Raw genomic sequence first — 24699 nt, 5'->3', positions numbered from 1 at the left:
TTACTACGTGTCTCAAACCAGAAAAACCCAGGATCTGGCCACCAAGCATGAGAAAAATGCAAAATCATGAGCCAGATGCGGGCATAACCCAGACCTAACACAGACCTAACAGGTGCTATCCTCTAGAAAATTGTTCGAAACCAGGTTTAATTGACTGTTTCAGTGTGGTACCACATTACTACGTGATTCAAACCAGAAAAAACCCAGGATCCGGCCAAGAAGGATACGATAAATACACAATCATGAGCCAGATACGGGCAAACTCAGACGTAACACAGACCTAACCGGTGTTGTCATCCAAAATATTGATCGAAACCAGGTTTAATTAACTGATTCAGTGTGGTACCACATTACTACGTGTTTCAAACCAGAAAAAACCCAGGATCTGGCCAACAAGCATGAGAAAAATGCAAAATGAAGAGCCAGATGCGGGCATAACCCAGACCTAAACGGTGCTATCCTCTAAAATATTGATCAAAACCAGGTTAGTTGACTGTTTCAGTGTGGTAACACATTACTACGTGTTTCAAGCCAGTAAAAACCCAGGATCGGGCCAACCAGCATGGGAAAAATGCAAACTCATGAGCCAGATGCGCGCATAACCCAGATCTATCCCAGACCTAACCGGTGCTATCCTCTAAAATATTGATCGATACCAGGTGTAATTGACAGTTTCAGTGTGGTACCACATTACTACGTGATTCAAACTAGAAAAAACCCAGGATCTGGTCAACAAGCATGCCAAAAATGCAAAACCATGAGTCAGATGCGCGCATATCCCTGACCTAACCAAGACCTAAACGGTGCTATCCTCTAAAATATTGATCGAATCCAGGTTTAATTGACTGTTTCAGTGTGGTACCGCATTACTACGTGATGTCAAACCAGATAAAACCCAGGATCTGGCCAACAAGAATGGGAGAAATACACAATCATGAGCCAGATACGGGCAAACTCAGACGTAACACAGACCTAACCGGTGTTGTCATCCAAAATATTGATCGAAACCAGGTTTAATTAACTGATTCAGTGTCGTACCACATTACTACGTGTTTCAAACCAGAAAAAACCCAGGATCTGGCCAACAAGCATGAGAAAAATGCAAAATGAAGAGCCAGATGCGGGCATAACCCAGACCTAAACGGTGCTATCCTCTAAAATATTGATCAAAACCAGGTTAGTTGACTGTTTCAGTGTGATAACACATTACTACGTGTTTCAAGCCAGTAAAAACCCAGGATCGGGCCAACCAGCATGGGAAAAATGCAAACTCATGAGCCAGATGCGCGCATAACCCAGACCTATCCCAGACCTAACCGGTGTTATCCTCTAAAATATTGATCGAAACCAGGTTTAATTGACTGTTTCAGTGTGGTACCACATTACTACGTGATTCAAACCAGAAAAAACTCTGGATCTGGCCAACGAGTATGCGAAAATGCAAAATCATGTGCCAGTTGCTGGCATATCCCAGACCTAACCCGAACCTAAACGGTGCTATCCTCTAAAATATTGATCGAAACCAGGTTTAATTGACTGTTTCAGTGTGGTACCACATTACTATGTGATTCAGACTAGAAAAAACGCAGGATCTGGGCAACAAGCATTGGAAAAATGCAAACTCATGAGCCAGGTGCGCGCATAACCCAGACCTATCCCAGACCTAGCCGGTGTTATCCTCCAAAATATTGATCGAAACCAGGTTTAATTGACTGTTTCAGTGTGGTACCACATTACTACGTGATTCAAACGAGAAAAGACCCAGGATCTGGCCAACAAGCATGGGAAAAATGCAAACTCATGAGCCAGATGCACGCCTAACCCAGACCTATCCCAGACCTAACCGGTGTTATCCTCTAAAATATTCATCGAATCCAGGTTTAATTGACTGTTTCAGTGTGGTAATACATTACTACGAGTTTCAATCCAGAAAAAGCCCTGGATCTGGCTTCCGAGTATGCCATAAAGCAAACTCATGAGCCAGATGGTGGCATATCCCAGACCTATCCCAGACCTAACCGGTGTTATCCTCTAAAATATTGATCGAAACCAGGTTTAATTGACTGTTTCAGTGTGGTACCACATTACTATGTGATTCAGACTAGAAAAAACGCAGGATCTGGGCAACAAGCATTGGAAAAATGCAAACTCATGAGCCAGATGCGCGCATAACCCAGACCTATCCCAGACCTAGCCGGTGTTATCCTCCAAAATATTGATCGAAACCAGGTTTAATTGACTGTTTCAGTGTGGTACCACATTACTACGTGATTGAAACGAGAAAAGACCCTGGATCTGGCCAACAAGCATGGGAAAAATGCAAACTCATTAGCCAGATGCACGCCTAACCCAGACCTATCCCAGACCTAACCGGTGTTATCCTCTAAAATATTCATCGAATCCAGGTTTAATTGACTGTTTCAGTGTGGTAATACATTACTACGAGTTTCAATCCAGAAAAAGTCCTGGATCTGGCTTCCGAGTATGCCATAAAGCAAACTCATGAGCCAGATGGTGGCATATCCCAGACCTATCCCAGACCTAACCGGTGTTATCCTCTAAAATATTGATCGAAACCAGGATTAATTGCCTGTTTTAGTGTGGTACCACCTTACTACGTGCTTCAAACCAGAAAAAACCCAGGATCTGGCCAACAAGCATACGAAAAAGGCAACATCATGAGCCAGATGCGCGCATAACCCAGGCCTATCCCAGACCTAACCGGTGCTATCCTCTAAAATATTGATCGATACCAGGTTTAATTGACTGTTTCAGTGTGGTAATACATTACTACGTGTTTCAATCCAGAAAAAGCCCTGGATCTGGCTTCCGAGTATGCCATAAAGCAAACTCATGTGCCAGATGGTGGCATATCCCAGACCTATCCCAGACCTAACCGGTGTTATCCTCTAAAATATTGATCGAAACCAGGTTTAATTGATTGTTTCAGAGTGGTAACACATTACTACGTGTTTCAATCCAGAAAAAGCCCTGGATCTGGCTTCCGAGTATGCCATAAAGCAAACTCATGTGCCAGATGGTGGCATATCCCAGACCTATCCCAGACCTAACCGGTGTTATCCTCTAAAATATTGATCGAAACCAGGTTTAATTGACTGTTTCAGTGTGGTACCACATTACTATGTGATTCAAACTAGAAAAAACGCAGGATGTGGGCAACAAGCATTGGAAAAATGCAAACTCATGAGCCAGATGCGCGCATAACCCAGACCTATCCCAGACCTAGCCGGTGTTATCCTCTAAAATATTGATCGAAACCAGGTTTAATTGACTGTTTCAGTGTGGTACCACGTTACTACGTGATTCAAACGAGAAAAGACCCAGGATCTGGCCAACAAGCATGGGAAAAATGCAAACTCACGAGCCAGATGTACGCATAACCCAGACCTATCCCAGACCTAACCGGTGTTATCCTCTAAAATATTCATCGAATCCGGGTTTAATTGACTGTTTCAGTGTGGTAATACATTACTACGAGTTTCAATCCAGAAAAAGCCCTGGATCTGGCTTCCGAGTATGCCATAAAGCAAACTCATGAGCCAGATGGTGGCATATCCCAGACCTATCCCAGACCTAACCGGTGTTATCCTCTAAAATATTGATCGAAACCAGGATTAATTGCCTGTTTTAGTGTGGTACCACCTTACTACGTGCTTCAAACCAGAAAAAACCCAGGATCTGGCCAACATGCATGGGAAAAATGCAAAATCAAGAGCCAGATGCGGGCATAACTCAGACCAAACGCATACCTAACAGGTGCTGTCCTCTTGAATATTGATCGAAACCAGGTTTAATTAACTGTTTCAGGGTGGCACCACATTACTACGTGTTTCAAGCCAGTAAAAACCCAGGATTTGGCCAACGAGTATGCGAAAAAGGCAACATCATGAGCCAGATGCGCGCATAACCCAGACCTAACCCAGACCAAATCGGTATTATCCTCTAAAATATTCATCAAAACCAGGTTTAATTGAGTGTTTCAGTGTGGTACCACATTACAACGTGATTCAAACTAGAAAAAACCCAGGATCTGGTCAACAGTCATGCGAAAAATGCAAAATCGTGAGCCAGATGCGCGCATAACCCAGACCTATCCCAGACCTAACCGGTGCTATCCTCCAAAATATTCATCGAATCCAGGTTTAATTGACTGTTTCAGTGTGGTAATACATTACTACGTGTTGCAATCCGGGAAAAGCCCTGGATCTGGCTGCCGAGTATGCCATAAAGCAAACTCATGAGCCAGATGGTGACATATCCCAGACCTATCCCAGACCTAACCGGTGTTATCCTCTAAAATATTGATCGAAACCAGGATTAATTGACTGTTTTAGTGTGGTACCACCTTACTACGTGCTTCAAACCAGAAAAAACCCAGGATCTGGCCAACAAGCATGGGAAAAATGCAAAATCAAGAGCCAGATGCGGGCATAACTCAGACCAAACGCATACCTAACAGGTGCTATCCTCTTGAATATTGATCGAAACCAGGTTTCATTGACTGTTTCAGTGTGGTACCACATTACTACGTGATTCAAACCAGAAAAAACTCTGGATCTGGCCAACGAGTATGCGAAAATGCGAAATCATGTGCCAGATGCTGGCATATCCCAGACCTAACCCGGACCAAAACGGTGCTATCCTCTAAAATATTGATCGAAACCAGGTTTAATTGACTGTTTCAGTGTGGTACCACATTACTACGTGATTCAAACTAGAAAAAACCCAGGATCTGGTCAAGAAGCATGCGAAAAATGCAAAATCGTGAGTCAGATGCTGGCATATCCCAGACCTAACCAAGACCTAAACGGTGCTATCCTCTAAGATATTGATCAAAACCAGGTTAGTTGACTGTTTCAGTGTGGTACAACATTACTACGTGATTCAAACTAGAAAAAACGCAGGATCTGGCCAACAAGCATTGGAAAAATGCAAACTCATGAGCCAGATGCGCGCATAACCCAGAACTATCCCAGACCTAACCGGTGTTATCCTCTAACATATTGATCGAAACCAGGATTAATTGCCTGTTTTAGTGTGGTACCACCTTACTACGTGCTTCAAACCAGAAAAAACCCAGGATCTGGCCAACACGCATGGGAAAAATGCAAAATCAAGAGCCAGATGCGGGCATAACTCTGACCTAACGCAGACCTAACAGGTGCTATCCTCTTGAATATTGATCGAAACCAGGTTTAATTGACTGTTTCAGTGTGGTACCACATTACTACGTGATTCAAACCAGAAAAAACTCTGGATCTGGCCAACGAGTATGCGAAAATGCAAAATCATGTGCCAGTTGCTTGCATATCCCAGACCTAACCCGAACCTAAACGGTGCTATCCTCTAAAATATTGATCGAAACCAGGTTTAATTGACTGTTTCAGTGTGGTACCACATTACTATGTGATTCAGACTAGAAAAAACGCAGGATCTGGGCAACAAGCATTGGAAAAATGCAAACTCATGAGCCAGATGCGCGCATAACCCAGACCTATCCCAGACCTAGCCGGTGTTATCCTCCAAAATATTGATCGAAACCAGGTTTAATTGACTGTTTCAGTGTGGTACCACATTACTACGTGATTCAAACGAGAAAAGACCCAGGATCTGGCCAACAAGCATGGGAAAAATGCACACTCATGAGCCAGATGCACGCCTAACCCAGACCTATCCCAGACCTAACCGGTGTTATCCTCTAAAATATTCATCGAATCCAGGTTTAATTGACTGTTTCAGTGTGGTAATACATTACTACGTGTTTCAATCCAGAAAAAGCCCTGGATCTGGCTTCCGAGTATGCCATAAAGCAAACTCATGTGCCAGATGGTGGCATATCCCAGACCTATCCCAGACCTAACCGGTGTTATCCTCTAAAATATTGATCGAAACCAGGTTTAATTGATTGTTTCAGAGTGGTAACACATTACTACGTGTTTCAATCCAGAAAAAGCCCTGGATCTGGCTTCCGAGTATGCCATAAAGCAAACTCATGTGCCAGATGGTGGCATATCCCAGACCTATCCCAGACCTAACCGGTGTTATCCTCTAGAATATTGATCGAAACCAGGTTTAATTGACTGTTTCAGTGTGGTACCACATTACTATGTGATTCAAACTAGAAAAAACGCAGGATGTGGGCAACAAGCATTGGAAAAATGCAAACTCATGAGCCAGATGCGCGCATAACCCAGACCTATCCCAGACCTAGCCGGTGTTATCCTCTAAAATATTGATCGAAACCAGGTTTAATTGACTGTTTCAGTGTGGTACCACGTTACTACGTGATTCAAACGAGAAAAGACCCAGGATCTGGCCAACAAGCATGGGAAAAATGCAAACTCACGAGCCAGATGTACGCATAACCCAGACCTATCCCAGACCTAACCGGTGTTATCCTCTAAAATATTCATCGAATCCGGGTTTAATTGACTGTTTCAGTGTGGTAATACATTACTACGAGTTTCAATCCAGAAAAAGCCCTGGATCTGGCTTCCGAGTATGCCATAAGGCAAACTCATGAGCCAGATGGTGGCATATCCCAGACCTATCCCAGACCTAACCGGTGTTATCCTCTAAAATATTGATCGAAACCAGGATTAATTGCCTGTTTTAGTGTGGTACCACCTTACTACGTGCTTCAAACCAGAAAAAACCCAGGATCTGGCCAACATGCATGGGAAAAATGCAAAATCAAGAGCCAGATGCGGGCATAACTCAGACCAAACGCATACCTAACAGGTGCTATCCTCTTGAATATTGATCGAAACCAGGTTTCATTGACTGTTTCAGTGTGGTACCACATTACTACGTGATTCAAACCAGAAAAAACTCTGGATCTGGCCAAGGAGTATGCGAAAATGCAAAATCATGTGCCAGATGCTGGCATATCCCAGACCTAACCCGGACCAAAACGGTGCTATCCTCTAAAATATTGATCGAAACCAGGTTTAATTGACTGTTTCAGTGTGGTACCACATTACTACGTGATTCAAACTAGAAAAAACCCAGGATCTGGTCAAGAAGCATGCGAAAAATGCAAAATCGTGAGTCAGATGCTGGCATATCCCAGACCTAACCAAGACCTAAACGGTGCTATCCTCTAAGATATTGATCAAAACCAGGTTAGTTGACTGTTTCAGTGTGGTACAACATTACTACGTGCTTCAAACCAGAAAAAACCCAGGATCTGGCCAACACGCATGGGAAAAATGCAAAATCAAGAGCCAGATGCGGGCATAACTCTGACCTAACGCAGACCTAACAGGTGCTATCCTCTTGAATATTGATCGAAACCAGGTTTAATTGACTGTTTCAGTGTGGTACCACGTTACTACGTGATTCAAACGAGAAAAGACCCAGGATCTGGCCAACAAGCATGGGAAAAATGCAAACTCATGAGCCAGATGTACGCATAACCCAGACCTATCCCAGACCTAACCGGTGTTATCCTCTAAAATATTCATCGAATCCGGGTTTAATTGACTGTTTCAGTGTGGGAATACATTACTACGAGTATCAATCCAGAAAAAGCCCTGGATCTGGCTTCCGAGTATGCCATAAAGCAAACTCATGAGCCAGATGGTGGCATATCCCAGACCTATCCCAGACCTAACCGGTGTTATCCTCTAAAATATTGATCGAAACCAGGATTAATTGCCTGTTTTAGTGTGGTACCACCTTACTACGTGCTTCAAACCAGAAAAAACCCAGGATCTGGCCGACAAGCATGGGAAAAATGCAAAATCAAGAGCCAGATGCGGGCATAACTCAGACCTAACACAGACCTAACAGGTGCTATCCTCTTGAATATTGATCGAAACCAGGTTTAATTGACTGTTTCAGTGTGGTACCACATTACTACGTGATTCAAACCTGAAAAAACTCTGGATCTGGCCAACGAGTATGCGAAAATGCAAAATCATGTGCCAGATGCTGGCATATCCCAGACCTAACCCGGACCTAAACGGTGCTATCCTCTAAAATATTGATCGAAACCAGGTTGAATTGACTGTTTCAGTGTGGTAACACATTACTACGTGTTTCAATCCAGTAAAAACCCAGGATCTGGCCAACAAGTATGCGAAAAAGGCAACATCATGAGCCAGATGCGCGCATAACCCAGGCCTATCCCAGACCTAACCGGTGCTATCCTCTAAAATATTGATCGATACCAGGTTTAATTGACTGTTTCAGTGTGGTAATACATTACTACGTGTTTCAATCCAGAAAAAGCCCTGGATCTGGCTTCCGAGTATGCCATAAAGCAAACTCATGTGCCAGATGGTGGCATATCCCAGACCTATCCCAGACCTAACCGGTGTTATCCTCTAAAATATTGATCGAAACCAGGTTTAATTGATTGTTTCAGAGTGGTAACACATTACTACGTGTTTCAATCCAGTAAACACCCAGGATCTGGCCAACGAGTATGCGAACATGCAAAATCATGTGCCAGATGCTGGCATATCCCAGACCTAACCCGGACCTAAACGGTGCTATCCTCTAAAATATTGATCGAAACCAGGTTTAATTGACTGTTTCAGTGTGGTACCACGTTACTACGTGATTCAAACGAGAAAAGACCCAGGATCTGGCCAACAAGCATGGGAAAAATGCAAACTCATGAGCCAGATGTACGCATAACCCAGACCTATCCCAGACCTAACCGGTGCTATCCTCTAAAATATTCATCGAATCCAGGTTTAATTGACTGTTTCAGTGTGGTAATACATTACTACGTGTTTCAATCCAGGAAAAGCCCTGGATCTGGCTGCCGAGTATGCCATAAAGCAAACTCATGAGCCAGATGGTGACATATCCCAGACCTATCCCAGACCTAACCGGTGTTATCCTCTAAAATATTGATCGAAACCAGGATTAATTGACTGTTTTAGTGTGGTACCACCTTACTACGTGCTTCAAACCAGAAAAAACCCAGGATCTGGCCAACAAGCATGGGAAAAATGCAAAATCAAGAGCCAGATGCGGTCATAACTCAGACCTAACGCATACCTAACAGGTGCTATCCTCTTGAATATTGATCGAAACCAGGTTTAATTGACTGTTTCAGTGTGGTACCACATTACTACGTGATTCAAACCAGAAAAAACTCTGGATCTGGCCAACGAGTATGCGAACATGCAAAATCATGTGCCAGATGTTGGCATATCCCAGACCTAACCCGGACCTAAACGGTGCTATCCTCTAAAATATTGATCGAAACCAGGTTTAATTGACTGTTTCAGTGTGGTACCACATTACTATGTGATTCAAACTAGAAAAAACGCAGGATGTGGGCAACAAGCATTGGAAAAATGCAAACTCATGAGCCAGATGCGCGCATAACCCAGACCTATCCCAGACCTAGCCGGTATTATCCTCTAAAATATTGATCGAAACCAGGTTTAATTGACTGTTTCAGTGTGGTACCACGTTACTACGTGATTCAAACGAGAAAAGACCCAGGATCTGGCCAACAAGCATGGGAAAAATGCAAACTCATGAGCCAGATGTACGCATAACCCAGACCTATCCCAGACCTAACCGGTGTTATCCTCTAAAATATTCATCGAATCCGGGTTTAATTGACTGTTTCAGTGTGGGAATACATTACTACGAGTTTCAATCCAGAAAAAGCCCTGGATCTGGCTTCCGAGTATGCCATAAAGCAAACTCATGAGCCAGATGGTGGCATATCCCAGACCTATCCCAGACCTAACCGGTGTTATCCTCTAAAATATTGATCGAAACCAGGATTAATTGCCTGTTTTAGTGTGGTACCACCTTACTACGTGCTTCAAACCAGAAAAAACCCAGGATCTGGCCAACAAGCATGGGAAAAATGCAAAATCAAGAGCCAGATGCGGGCATAACTCAGACCTAACACAGACCTAACAGGTGCTATCCTCTTGAATATTGATCGAAACCAGGTTTAATTGACTGTTTCAGTGTGGTACCACATTACTACGTGATTCAAACCTGAAAAAACTCTGGATCTGGCCAACGAGTATGCGAAAATGCAAAATCATGTGCCAGATGCTGGCATATCCCAGACCTAACCCGGACCTAAACGGTGCTATCCTCTAAAATATTGATCGAAACCAGGTTTAATTGACTGTTTCAGTGTGGTACCACATTACTACGTGATTCAAACTAGAAAAAACCCAGGATCTGGTCAAGAAGCATGCGAAAAATGCAAAATCGTGAGTCAGATGCTGGCATATCCCAGACCTAACCAAGACCTAAACGGTGCTATCCTCTAAGATATTGATCAAAACCAGGTTAGTTGACTGTTTCAGTGTGGTACAACATTACTACGTGATTCAAACTAGAAAAAACGCAGGATCTGGCCAACAAGCATTGGAAAAATGCAAACTCATGAGCCAGATGCGCGCATAACCCAGAACTATCCCAGACCTAACCGGTGTTATCCTCTAACATATTGATCGAAACCAGGATTAATTGCCTGTTTTAGTGTGGTACCACCTTACTACGTGCTTCAAACCAGAAAAAACCCAGGATCTGGCCAACACGCATGGGAAAAATGCAAAATCAAGAGCCAGATGCGGGCATAACTCTGACCTAACGCAGACCTAACAGGTGCTATCCTCTTGAATATTGATCGAAACCAGGTTTAATTGACTGTTTTAGTGTGGTACCACATTACTACGTGATTCAAACCAGAAAAAACTCTGGATCTGGCCAACGAGTATGCGAAAATGCAAAATCATGTGCCAGTTGCTGGCATATCCCAGACCTAACACGAACCTAAACGGTGCTATCCTCTAAAATATTGATCGAAACCAGGTCTAATTGACTGTTTCAGTGTGGTACCACATTACTATGTGATTCAGACTAGAAAAAACGCAGGATCTGGGCAACAAGCATTGGAAAAATGCAAACTCATGAGCCAGATGCGCGCATAACCCAGACCTATCCCAGACCTAGCCGGTGTTATCCTCTAAAATATTGATCGAAACCAGGTTTAATTGACTGTTTCAGTGTGGTACCACATTACTACGTGATTCAAACGAGAAAAGACCCAGGATCTGGCCAACAAGCATGGGAAAAATGCAAACTCATGAGCCAGATGCACGCCTAACCCAGACCTATCCCAGACCTAACCGGTGTTATCCTCTAAAATATTCATCGAATCCAGGTTTAATTGACTGTTTCAGTGTGGTAATACATTACTACGAGTTTCAATCCAGAAAAAGCCCTGGATCTGGCTTCCGAGTATGCCATAAAGCAAACTCATGAGCCAGATGGTGGCATATCCCAGACCTATCCCAGACCTAACCGGTGTTATCCTCTAAAATATTGATCGAAACCAGGATTAATTGCCTGTTTTAGTGTGGTACCACCTTACTACGTGCTTCAAACCAGAAAAAACCCAGGATCTGGCCAACAAGCATGCGAAAAAGGCATCATCATGAGCCAGATGCGCGCATAACCCAGGCCTATCCCAGACCTAACCGGTGCTATCCTCTAAAATATCGATCGATACCAGGTTTAATTGACTGTTTCAGTGTGGTAATACATTACTACGTGTTTCAATCCAGAAAAAGCCCTGGATCTGGCTTCCGAGTATGCCATAAAGCAAACTCATGTGCCAGATGCTGGCATATCCCAGACCTAACCCGGACCAAAACGGTGCTATCCTCTAAAATATTGATCGAAACCAGGTTTAATTGACTGTTTCAGTGTGGTACCACATTACTACGTGATTCAAACTAGAAAAAACCCAGGATCTGGTCAAGAAGCATGCGAAAAATGCAAAATCGTGAGTCAGATGCTGGCATATCCCAGACCTAACCAAGACCTAAACGGTGCTATCCTCTAAGATATTGATCAAAACCAGGTTAGTTGACTGTTTCAGTGTGGTACAACATTACTACGTGATTCAAACTAGAAAAAACGCAGGATCTGGCCAACAAGCATTGGAAAAATGCAAACTCATGAGCCAGATGCGCGCATAACCCAGAACTATCCCAGACCTAACCGGTGTTATCCTCTAACATATTGATCGAAACCAGGATTAATTGCCTGTTTTAGTGTGGTACCACCTTACTACGTGCTTCAAACCAGAAAAAACCCAGGATCTGGCCAACACGCATGGGAAAAATGCAAAATCAAGAGCCAGATGCGGGCATAACTCTGACCTAACGCAGACCAAACAGGTGCTATCCTCTTGAATATTGATCGAAACCAGGTTTAATTGACTGTTTTAGTGTGGTACCACATTACTACGTGATTCAAACCAGAAAAAACTCTGGATCTGGCCAACGAGTATGCGAAAATGCAAAATCATGTGCCAGTTGCTGGCATATCCCAGACCTAACCCGAACCTAAACGGTGCTATGCTCTAAAATATTGATCGAAACCAGGTTTAATTGACTGTTTCAGTGTGGTACCACATTACTATGTGATTCAAACTAGAAAAAACGCAGGATCTGGGCAACAAGCATTGGAAAAATGCAAACTCATGAGCCAGATGCGCGCATAACCCAGACCTATCCCAGACCTAGCCGGTGTTATCCTCTAAAATATTGATCGAAACCAGGTTTAATTGACTGTTTCAGTGTGGTACCACGTTACTACGTGATTCAAACGAGAAAAGACCCAGGATCTGGCCAACAAGCATGGGAAAAATGCAAACTCATGAGCCAGATGTACGCATAACCCAGACCTATCCCAGACCTAACCGGTGTTATCCTCTAAAATATTCATCGAATCCGGGTTTAATTGACTGTTTCAGTGTGGTAATACATTACTACGAGTTTCAATCCAGAAAAAGCCCTGGATCTGGCTTCCGAGTATGCCATAAAGCAAACTCATGAGCCAGATGGTGGCATATCCCAGACCTATCCCAGACCTAACCGGTGTTATCCTCTAAAATATTGATCGAAACCAGGATTAATTGCCTGTTTTAGTGTGGTACCACCTTACTACGTGCTTCAAACCAGAAAAAACCCAGGATCTGGCCAACAAGCATGGGAAAAATGCAAAATCAAGAGCCAGATGCGGGCATAACTCAGACCTAACACAGACCTAACAGGTGCTATCCTCTTGAATATTGATCGAAACCAGGTTTAATTGACTGTTTCAGTGTGGTACCACATTACTACGTGATTCAAACCTGAAAAAACTCTGGATCTGGCCAACGAGTATGCGAAAATGCAAAATCATGTGCCAGATGCTGGCATATCCCAGACCTAACCCGGACCTAAACGGTGCTATCCTCTAAAATATTGATCGAAACCAGGTTTAATTGACTGTTTCAGTGTGGTAACACATTACTACGTGTTTCAATCCAGTAAAAACCCAGGATCTGGCCAACAAGTATGCGAAAAAGGCAACATCATGAGCCAGATGCGCGCATAACCCAGGCCTATCCCAGACCTAACCGGTGCTATCCTCTAAAATATTGATCGATACCAGGTTTAATTGACTGTTTCAGTGTGGTAATACATTACTACGTGTTTCAATCCAGAAAAAGCCCTGGATCTGGCTTCCGAGTATGCCATAAAGCAAACTCATGTGCCAGATGGTGGCATATCCCAGACCTATCCCAGACCTAACCGGTGTTATCCTCTAAAATATTGATCGAAACCAGGTTTAATTGATTGTTTCAGAGTGGTAACACATTACTACGTGTTTCAATCCAGTAAACACCCAGGATCTGGCCAACGAGTATGCGAAAAAGGCAACATCATGAGCCAGATGCGCGCATAACCCAGATCTATCCCAGACCTAACCGGTGCTATCCTCTAAAATATTCATCGAGACCAGGTGTAATTGACTGATTCAGTGTGGTACCACATTACTACGTGTCTCAAACCAGAAAAACCCAGGATCTGGCCACCAAGCATGAGAAAAATGCAAAATCATGAGCCAGATGCGGGCATAACCCAGACCTAACACAGACCTAACAGGTGCCATCCTCTAGAAAATTGTTCGAAACCAGGTTTAATTGACTGTTTCAGTGTGGTACCACATTACTACGTGATTCAAACGAGACAAAACCCAGGATCTGGCCAACAAGCATGGGAAAAATGCAAACTCATGAGCCAGATGCGCGCATAACCCAGACCTATCCCAGACCTAACCGGTGTTATCCACTAAAATATTGATCGAAACCAGGATTAATTGACTGTTTTAGTGTGGTACCACCTTTCTACGTGATTCAAACCAGAAAAAACCCAGGATCTGGCCAACAAGCATGAGAAAAATGCAAAATGAAGAGCCAGATGCGGGCATAACCCAGACCTACCACAGACCTAACAGGTGCTATCCTCTAGAATATAGATCGAAACCAGGTTTAATTGACTGTTTCAGTGTGGTACCACATTACTACGTGATTCGAACCAGAAAGAACCCAGGATCTGGCCACCAAGCATGAGAAAAATGCAAAATCATGAGCCCGATGCGGGCATAACCCAGACCTAACACAGACCTAACAGGTGCTTTCCTCTAGAATATTGATCGAAACCAGGTTTAATTAACTGTTTCAGGGTGGCACCACATTACTACGTGTTTCAAGCCAGTAAAAACCCAGGATTTGGCCAACGAGTATGCGAAAAAGGCAACATCATGAGCCAGATGCGCGCATAACCCAGACCTAACCCAGACCAAACCGGTATTATCCTCTAAAATATTCATCAAAACCAGGTTTAATTGAGTGTTTCAGTGTGGTACCACATTACAACGTGATTCAAACCAGAAAAAACCCAGGATCTGGTCAACAGTCATGCGAAAAATGCAAAATCGTGAGCCAGATGCGCGCATATCCCAGACCTAACCCAGACCAAACCGGTATTATCCTCTAAAATATTCATCAAAGCCAGGTTTAATTGAGTGTTTCAGTGTGGTACCACATTACAACGTGATTCAAACTAGAAAAAACCCAGGATCTGGTCAACAGTCATGCGAAAAATGCAAAATCGTGAGCCAGATGCGCGCATAACCCAGACCTATCCCAGACCTAACCGGTGCTACCCTCTAAAATATTCATCGAATCCAGGTTTAATTGACTGTTTCAGTGTGGTAATACATTACTACGTGTTTCAATCCAGGAAAAGCCCTGGATCTGGCTGCCGAGTATGCCATAAAGCAAACTCATGAGCCAGATGGTGACATATCCCAGACCTATCCCAGACCTAACCGGTGTTATCCTCTAAAATATTGATCGAAACCAGGATTAATTGACTGTTTTAGTGTGGTACCACCTTACTACGTGCTTCAAACCAGAAAAAACCCAGGATCTGGCCAACAAGCATGGGAAAAATGCAAAATCAAGAGCCAGATGCGGGCATAACTCAGACCAAACGCATACCTAACAGGTGCTATCCTCTTGAATATTGATCGAAACCAGGTTTCATTGACTGTTTCAGTGTGGTACCACATTACTACGTGATTCAAACCAGAAAAAACTCTGGATCTGGCCAACGAGTATGCGAAAATGCAAAATCATGTGCCAGATGCTGGCATATCCCAGACCTAATCCGGACCAAAACGGTGCAATCCTCTAAAATATTGATCGAAACCAGGTTTAATTGACTGTTTCAGTGTGGTACCACATTACTACGTGATTCAAACTAGAAAAAACCCAGGATCTGGTCAAGAAGCATGCGAAAAATGCAAAATCGTGAGTCAGATGCTGGCATATCCCAGACCTAACCAAGACCTAAACGGTGCTATCCTCTAAGATATTGATCAAGACCAGGTTAGTTGACTGTTTCAGTGTGGTACAACATTACTACGTGATTCAAACTAGAAAAAACGCAGGATCTGGCCAACAAGCATTGGAAAAATGCAAACTCATGAGCCAGATGCGCGCATAACCCAGATCTATCCCAGACCTAACCGGTGCTATCCTCTAAAATATTCATCGAGACCAGGTGTAATTGACTGATTCAGTGTGGTACCACATTACTACGTGTCTCAAACCAGAAAAACCCAGGATCTGGCCACCAAGCATGAGAAAAATGCAAAATCATGAGCCAGATGCGGGCATAACCCAGACCTAACACAGACCTAACAGGTGCCATCCTCTAGAAAATTGTTCGAAACCAGGTTTAATTGACTGTTTCAGTGTGGTACCACATTACTACGTGATTCAAACCAGAAAAAACCCAGGATCCGGCCAAGAAGGATACGATAAATACACAATCATGAGCCAGATAGGGGCAAACTCAGACGTAACACAGACCTAACCGGTGTTGTCATCCAAAATATTGATCGAAACCAGGTTTAATTAACTGATTCAGTGTGGTACCACATTACTACGTGTTTCAAACCAGAAAAAACCCAGGATCTGGCCAACAAGCATGAGAAAAATGCAAAATGAAGAGCCAGATGCGGGCATAACCCAGACCTAAACGGTGCTATCCTCTAAAATATTGATCAAAACCAGGTTAGTTGACTGTTTCAGTGTGGTAACACATTACTACGTGTTTCAAGCCAGTAAAAACCCAGGATCGGGCCAACCAGCATGGGAAAAATGCAAACTCATGAGCCAGATGCGCGCATAACCCAGACCTATCCCAGACCTAACCGGTGTTATCCTCTAAAATATTGATCGAAACCAGGTTTAATTGACTGTTTCAGTGTGGTACCACATTACTACGTGATTCAAACGAGACAAAACCCAGGATCTGGCCAACAAGCATGGGAAAAATGCAAACTCATGAGCCAGATGCGCGCATAACCCAGACCTATCCCAGACCTAACCGGTGTTATCCACTAAAATATTGATCGAAACCAGGAATAATTGACTGTTTTAGTGTGGTACCACCTTTCTACGTGATTCAAACCAGAAAAAACCCAGGATCTGGCCAACAAGCATGAGAAAAATGCAAAATGAAGAGCCAGATGCGGGCATAACCCAGACCTACCACAGACCTAACAGGTGCTATCCTCTAGAATATAGATCGAAACCAGGTTTAATTGACTGTTTCAGTGTGGTACCACATTACTACGTGATTCGAACCAGAAAGAACCCAGGATCTGGCCACCAAGCATGAGAAAAATGCAAAATCATGAGCCCGATGCGGGCATAACCCAGACCTAACACAGACCTAACAGGTGCTTTCCTCTAGAATATTGATCGAAACCAGGTTTAATTAACTGTTTCAGGGTGGCACCACATTACTACGTGTTTCAAGCCAGTAAAAACCCAGGATTTGGCCAACGAGTATGCGAAAAAGGCAACATCATGAGCCAGATGCGCGCATAACCCAGACCTAACCCAGACCAAACCGGTATTATCCTCTAAAATATTCATCAAAACCAGGTTTAATTGAGTGTTTCAGTGTGGTACCACATTACAACGTGATTCAAACCAGAAAAAACCCAGGATCTGGTCAACAGTCATGCGAAAAATGCAAAATCGTGAGCCAGATGCGCGCATATCCCAGACCTAACCCAGACCAAACCGGTATTATCCTCTAAAATATTCATCAAAGCCAGGTTTAATTGAGTGTTTCAGTGTGGTACCACATTACAACGTGATTCAAACTAGAAAAAACCCAGGATCTGGTCAACAGTCATGCGAAAAATGCAAAATCGTGAGCCAGATGCGCGCATAACCCAGACCTATCCCAGACCTAACCGGTGCTACCCTCTAAAATATTCATCGAATCCAGGTTTAATTGACTGTTTCAGTGTGGTAATACATTACTACGTGTTTCAATCCAGGAAAAGCCCTGGATCTGGCTGCCGAGTATGCCATAAAGCAAACTCATGAGCCAGATGGTGACATATCCCAGACCTATCCCAGACCTAACCGGTGTTATCCTCTAAAATATTGATCGAAACCAGGATTAATTGACTGTTTTAGTGTGGTACCACCTTACTACGTGCTTCAAACCAGAAAAAACCCAGGACCTGGCCAACAAGCATGGGAAAAATGCAAAATCAAGAGCCAGATGCGGGCATAACTCAGACCAAACGCATACCTAACAGGTGCTATCCTCTTGAATATTGATCGAAACCAGGTTTCATTGACTGTTTCAGTGTGGTACCACATTACTACGTGATTCAAGCCAGAAAAAACTCTGGATCTGGCCAACGAGTATGCGAAAATGCAAAATCATGTGCCAGATGCTGGCATATCCCAGACCTAATCCGGACCAAAACGGTGCTATCCTCTAAAATATTGATCGAAACCAGGTTTAATTGACTGTTTCAGTGTGGTACCACATTACTACGTGATTCAAACTAGAAAAAACCCAGGATCTGGTCAAGAAGCATGCGAAAAATGCAAAATCGTGAGTCAGATGCTGGCATATCCCAGACCTAACCAAGACCTAAACGGTGCTATCCTCTAAGATATTGATCAAGACCAGGTTAGTTGACTGTTTCAGTGTGGTACAACATTACTACGTGATTCAAACTAGAAAAAACGCAGGATCTGGCCAACAAGCATTGGAAAAATGCAAACTCATGAGCCAGATGCGCGCATAACCCAGAACTATCCCAGACCTAACCGGTGTTATCCTCTAACATATTGATCGAAACCAGGATTAATTGCCTGTTTTAGTGTGGTACCACCTTACTACGTGCTTCAAACCAGAAAAAACCCAGGATCTGGCCAACACGCATGGGAAAAATGCAAAATCAAGAGCCAGATGCGGGCATAACTTTGACCTAACGCAGACCTAACAGGTGCTATCCTCTTGAATATTGATCGAAACCAGGTTTAATTGACTGTTTCAGTGTGGTACCACATTACTACGTGATTCAAACCAGAAAAAACTCTGGATCTGGCCAACGAGTATGCGAAAATGCAAAATCATGTGCCAGTTGCTGGCATATCCCAGACCTAACCCGAACCTAAACGGTGCTATCCTCTAAAATATTTATCGAAACCAGGTTTAATTGACTGTTTCAGTGTGGTACCACATTACTATGTGATTCAAACTAGAAAAAACGCAGGATCTGGGCAACAAGCATTGGAAAAATGCAAACTCATGAGCCAGATGCGCGCATAACCCAGACCTATCCCAGACCTAGCCGGTGTTATCCTCTAAAATATTGATCGAAACCAGGTTTAATTGACTGTTTCAGTGTGGTACCACATTACTACGTGATTCAAACGAGAAAAGACCCAGGATCTGGCCAACAAGCATGGGAAAAATGCAAACTCATGAGCCAGATGCACGCCTAACCCAGACCTATCCCAGACCTAACCGGTGTTATCCTCTAAAATATTCATCGAATCCAGGTTTAATTGACTGTTTCAGTGTGGTACCACCTTACTACGTGCTTCAAACCAGAAAAAACCCAGGATCTGGCCAACAAGCATGGGAAAAATGCAAAATCAAGAGCCAGATGCGGGCATAACTCAGACCTAACACAGACCTAACAGGTGCTATCCTCTAGAATATTGATCGAAACCAGGTTTAATTGACTGTTTCAGTGTGGTACCACATTACTACGTGATTCAAACCTGAAAAAACTCTGGATCTGGCCAACGAGTATGCGAAAATGCAAAATCATGTGCCAGATGCTGGCATATCCCAGACCTAACCCGGACCTAAACGGTGCTATCCTCTAAAATATTGATCGAAACCAGGTTTAATTGACTGTTTCAGTGTGGTAACACATTACTACGTGTTTCAATCCAGTAAAAACCCAGGATCTGGCCAACAAGTATGCGAAAAAGGCAACATCATGAGCCAGATGCGCGCATAACCCAGATCTATCCCAGACCTAACCGGTGCTATCCTCTAAAATACTGATCGATACCAGGTTTAATTGACTGTTTCAGTGTGGTAATACATTACTACGTGTTTCAATCCAGAAAAAGCCCTGGATCTGGCTTCCGAGTATGCCATAAAGCAAACTCATGTGCCAGATGGTGGCATATCCCAGACCTATCCCAGACCTAACCGGTGTTATCCTCTAAAATATTGATCGAAACCAGGATTAATTGCCTGTTTTAGTGTGGTACCACCTTACTACGTGATTCAAACTAGAAAAAACCCAGGATCTGGACAACAAGCATGCCAAAAATGCAAAACCATGAGCCAGATGCGCGCATATCCCTGACCTAACCCAGACCTAAACGGTGCTATCCTCTAAAATATTGATCGAATCCAGGTTTAATTGACTGTTTCAGTGTGGTACCGCATTACTACGTGATTCAAACCAGATAAAACCCAGGATCTGGCCAACAAGAATGGGAGAAATACACAATCATGAGCCAGATACGGGCAAACTCAGACGTAACACAGACCTAACCGGTGTTGTCCTCTAAAATATTCATCGAGACCAGGTGTAATTGACTGATTCAGTGTGGTACCACATTACTACGTGTCTCAAACCAGAAAAACCCAGGATCTGGCCACCAAGCATGAGAAAAATGCAAAATCAAGAGCCAGATGCGGGCATAACTCTGACCTAACGCAGACCTAACAGGTGCTATCCTCTTGAATATTGATCGAAACCAGGTTTAATTGTCTGTTTCAGTGTGGTACCACATTACTACGTGATTCAAACCAGAAAAAACTCTGGATCTGGCCAACGAGTATGCGAAAATGCAAAATCATGTGCCAGTTGCTGGCATATCCCAGACCTAACCCGAACCTAAACGGTGCTATCCTCTAAAATATTGATCGAAACCAGGTTTAATTGACTGTTTCAGTGTGGTACCACATTACTATGTGATTCAAACTAGAAAAAACGCAGGATCTGGGCAACAAGCATTGGAAAAATGCAAACTCATGAGCCAGATGCGCGCATAACCCAGACCTATCCCAGACCAAGCCGGTGTTATCCTCTAAAATATTGATCGAAACCAGGTTTAATTGACTGTTTCAGTGTGGTACCACATTACTACGTGATTCAAACGAGAAAAGACCCAGGATCTGGCCAACAAGCATGGGAAAAATGCAAACTCATGAGCCAGATGCACGCCTAACCCAGACCTATCCCAGACCTAACCGGTGTTATCCTCTAAAATATTCATCGAATCCAGGTTTAATTGACTGTTTCAGTGTGGTAATACATTACTACGAGTTTCAATCCAGAAAAAGCCCTGGATCTGGCTTCCGAGTATGCCATAAAGCAAACTCATGAGCCAGGTGGTGGCATATCCCAGACCTATCCCAGACCTAACCGGTGTTATCCTCCAAAATATTGATCGAAACCAGGATTAATTGCCTGTTTTAGTGTGGTACCACCTTACTACGTGCTTCAAACCAGAAAAAACCCAGGATCTGGCCAACAAGCATGGGAAAAATGCAAAATCAAGAGCCAGATGCGGGCATAACTCAGACCTAACACAGACCTAACAGGTGCTATCCTCTAAAATATTGATCGAAACCAGGTTTAATTGACTGTTTCAGTGTGGTAACACATTACTACGTGTTTCAATCCAGTAAAAACCCAGGATCTGGCCAACAAGTATGCGAAAAAGGCAACATCATGAGCCAGATGCGCGCATAACCCAGACCTATCCCAGACCTAACCGGTGCTATCCTCTAAAATATTGATCGATACCAGGTTTAATTGACTGTTTCAGTGTCGTAACACATTACTACGTGTTTCAAGCCAGTAAAAACCCAGGATCGGGCCAACCAGCATGGGAAAAATGCAAACTCATGAGCCAGATGCGCGCATAACCCAGATCTATCCCAGACCTAACCGGTGCTATCCTCTAAAATATTGATCGATACCAGGTGTAATTGACAGTTTCAGTGTGGTACCACATTACTACGTGATTCAAACTAGAAAAAACCCTGGATCTGGTCAACAAGCATGCCAAAAATGCAAAACCATGAGTCAGATGCGCGCATATCCCTGACCTAACCCAGACCTAAACGGTGCTATCCTCTAAAATATTGATCGAATCCAGGTTTAATTGACTGTTTCAGTGTGGGACCGCATTACTACGTGATTCAAACCAGATAAAACCCAGGATCTGGCCAACAAGAATGGGAGAAATACACAATCATGAGCCAGATACGGGCATAACCCAGACCTAAACGGTGCTATCCTCTAAAATATTGATCAAAACCAGGTTAGTTGACTGTTTCAGTGTGGTAACACATTACTACGTGTTTCAAGCCAGTAAAAACCCAGGTTCGGGCCAACCAGCATGGGAAAAATGCAAACTCATGAGCCAGATGCGTTCATAACCCAGACCTATCCCAGACCTAACCGGTGTTATCCTCTAAAATATTGATCGAAACCAGGTTTAATTGACTGTTTCAGTGTGGTACCACATTACTACGTGATTCAAACGAGACAAAACCCAGGATCTGGCCAACAAGCATGAGAAAAATGCAAAATGAAGAGCCAGATGCGGGCATAACCCAGACCTAAACGGTGCTATCCTCTAAAATATTGATCAAAACCAGGTTAGTTGACTGTTTCAGTGTGGTAACACATTACTACGTGTTTCAAGCCAGTAAAAACCCAGGATCGGGCCAACCAGCATGGGAAAAATGCAAACTCATGAGCCAGATGCGCGCATAACCCAGACCTATCCCAGACCTAACCGGTGTTATCCTCTAAAATATTGATCGAAACCAGGTTTAATTGACTGTTTCAGTGTGGTACCACATTACTACGTGATTCAAACGAGACAAAACCCAGGATCTGGCCAACAAGCATGGGAAAAATGCAAACTCATGAGCCAGATGCGTTCATAACCCAGACCTATCCCAGACCTAACCGGTGTTATCCTCTAAAATATTGATCGAAACCAGGATTAATTGACTGTTTTAGTGTGGTACCACCTTACTACGTGATTCAAACCAGAAAAAACCCAGGATCTGGCCAACAAGCATGAGAAAAATGCAAAATGAAGAGCCAGATGCGGGCATAACCCAGACCTATCACAGACCTAACAGGTGCTAGCCACTAAAATATTGATCGAATCCAGGTTTAATTGACTGTTTCAGTGTGCTACCGCATTACTACGTGATTCAAACCAGAAAGAACGCAGGATCTGGCCAACAAGCATGGGAGAAATACAAAATCATGAGCCAGTGGTGGGCATAACCCAGACCTATCCCAGACCTAAACGGTGCTATCCTCTAAAATATTGATCGAAATCAGGATTAATTGACTGTTTTAGTGAGGTACCACCTTACTACAAGATTCAAACCAGAAAAAACCGAGGATCTGGCCAACAAGCATGAGAAAAATGCAAAATAAAGAGCCAGATGCGGGCATAACTCAGACTTAACACTGACGTAACAGGTGCTATCCTCTAGAATATTGATCGAAACCAGGTTTAATTGACTGTTTCAGTGTGGTACCACATTACTACGTGATTCAAACCAGAAAGAACCCAGGATCTGGCCACCAAGCATGAGAAAAATGCAAAATCATGAGCCCGATGCGGGCATAACCCAGACCTAACACAGACCTAACAGGTGCTATCCTCTAGAATATTGATCGAAACCAGGTTTAATTAACTGTTTCAGGGTGGCACCACATTACTACGTGTTTCAAGCCAGTAAAAACCCAGGATTTGGCCAACGAGTATGCGAAAAAGGCAACATCATGAGCCAGATGCGCGCATAACCCAGACCTAACCCAGACCAAACCGGTATTATCCTCTAAAATATTCATCAAAACCAGGTTTAATTGTGTGTTTCAGTGTGGTACCACATTACAACGTGATTCAAACTAGAAACAACCCAGGATCTGGTCAACAAGCATGCGAAAAATGCAAAATCGTGAGTCAGATGCTGGCATATCCCAGACCTAACCCAGACCTAAACGGTGCTATCCTCTAAAATATTGATCAAAACCAGGTTAGTTGACTGTTTCAGTGTGGTACCACATTACTACGTGATTCAATCTAGAAAAAACGCAGGATCTGGCCAACAAGCATGGGAAAAATGCAAACTCATGAGCCAGATGCGCGCATAACCCAGACCTTTCCCAGACCTAACCGGTGTTATCCTCTAAAATATTGATCAAATCAGGTTAGATGACTGTTTCAGTGTGGTAACACATTACTACGTGTTTGAAGCCAGTAAAAACCCAGGATCTGGCCAACCAGCATGGGAAAAATGCAAACTCATGAGCCAGATGCGCGCATAACCCAGACCTATCCCAGACCTAACCGGTGTTATTCTCTAAAATATTGATCGAAACCAGGTTTAATTGACTGTTTCAGTGTGGTACCACATTACTACGTGATTCAAACAAGACAAAACCCTGGATCTGGCCAACAAGCATGGGAAAAATGCAAACTCATAAGCCAGATGCGCGCATAACCCAGACCTATCCCAGACCTAACCGGTGTTATCCTCTAAAATATTCATCGAATCCAGGTTTAATTGAATGTTTCAGTGTGGTAATACATTACTACGTGTTTCAATCCAGAAAAAGCCCTGGATCTGGCTTCCGAGTATGCCAAAAAGCACACTCATGAGCCAGATGGTGGCATATCCCAGACCTATCCCAGACCTAACAGGTGCTATCCTCTAGAATATTGATCGAAACCAGGTTTAATTGACTGTTTCAGTGTGGTACCACATTACTACGTGATTCAAACCAGAAAAAACTCTGGATCTGGCCAACGAGTATGCGAAAATGCAAAATCATGTGCCAGATGCTGGCATATCCCAGACCTAACCCGGACCTAAAGGGTGCTATCCTCTAAAATATTGATCGAAACCAGGTTTAATCGACTGTTTCAGTGTGGTAACA

The sequence above is a fragment of the Colletes latitarsis genome, chromosome 4 (genome assembly GCF_051014445.1).
Source record: "Colletes latitarsis isolate SP2378_abdomen chromosome 4, iyColLati1, whole genome shotgun sequence".
NCBI lineage: Eukaryota > Metazoa > Arthropoda > Insecta > Hymenoptera > Colletidae > Colletes > Colletes latitarsis.
The sequence above is the reverse complement of the archived record's forward strand: the minus strand, read 5'-3'. Positions refer to the sequence as shown.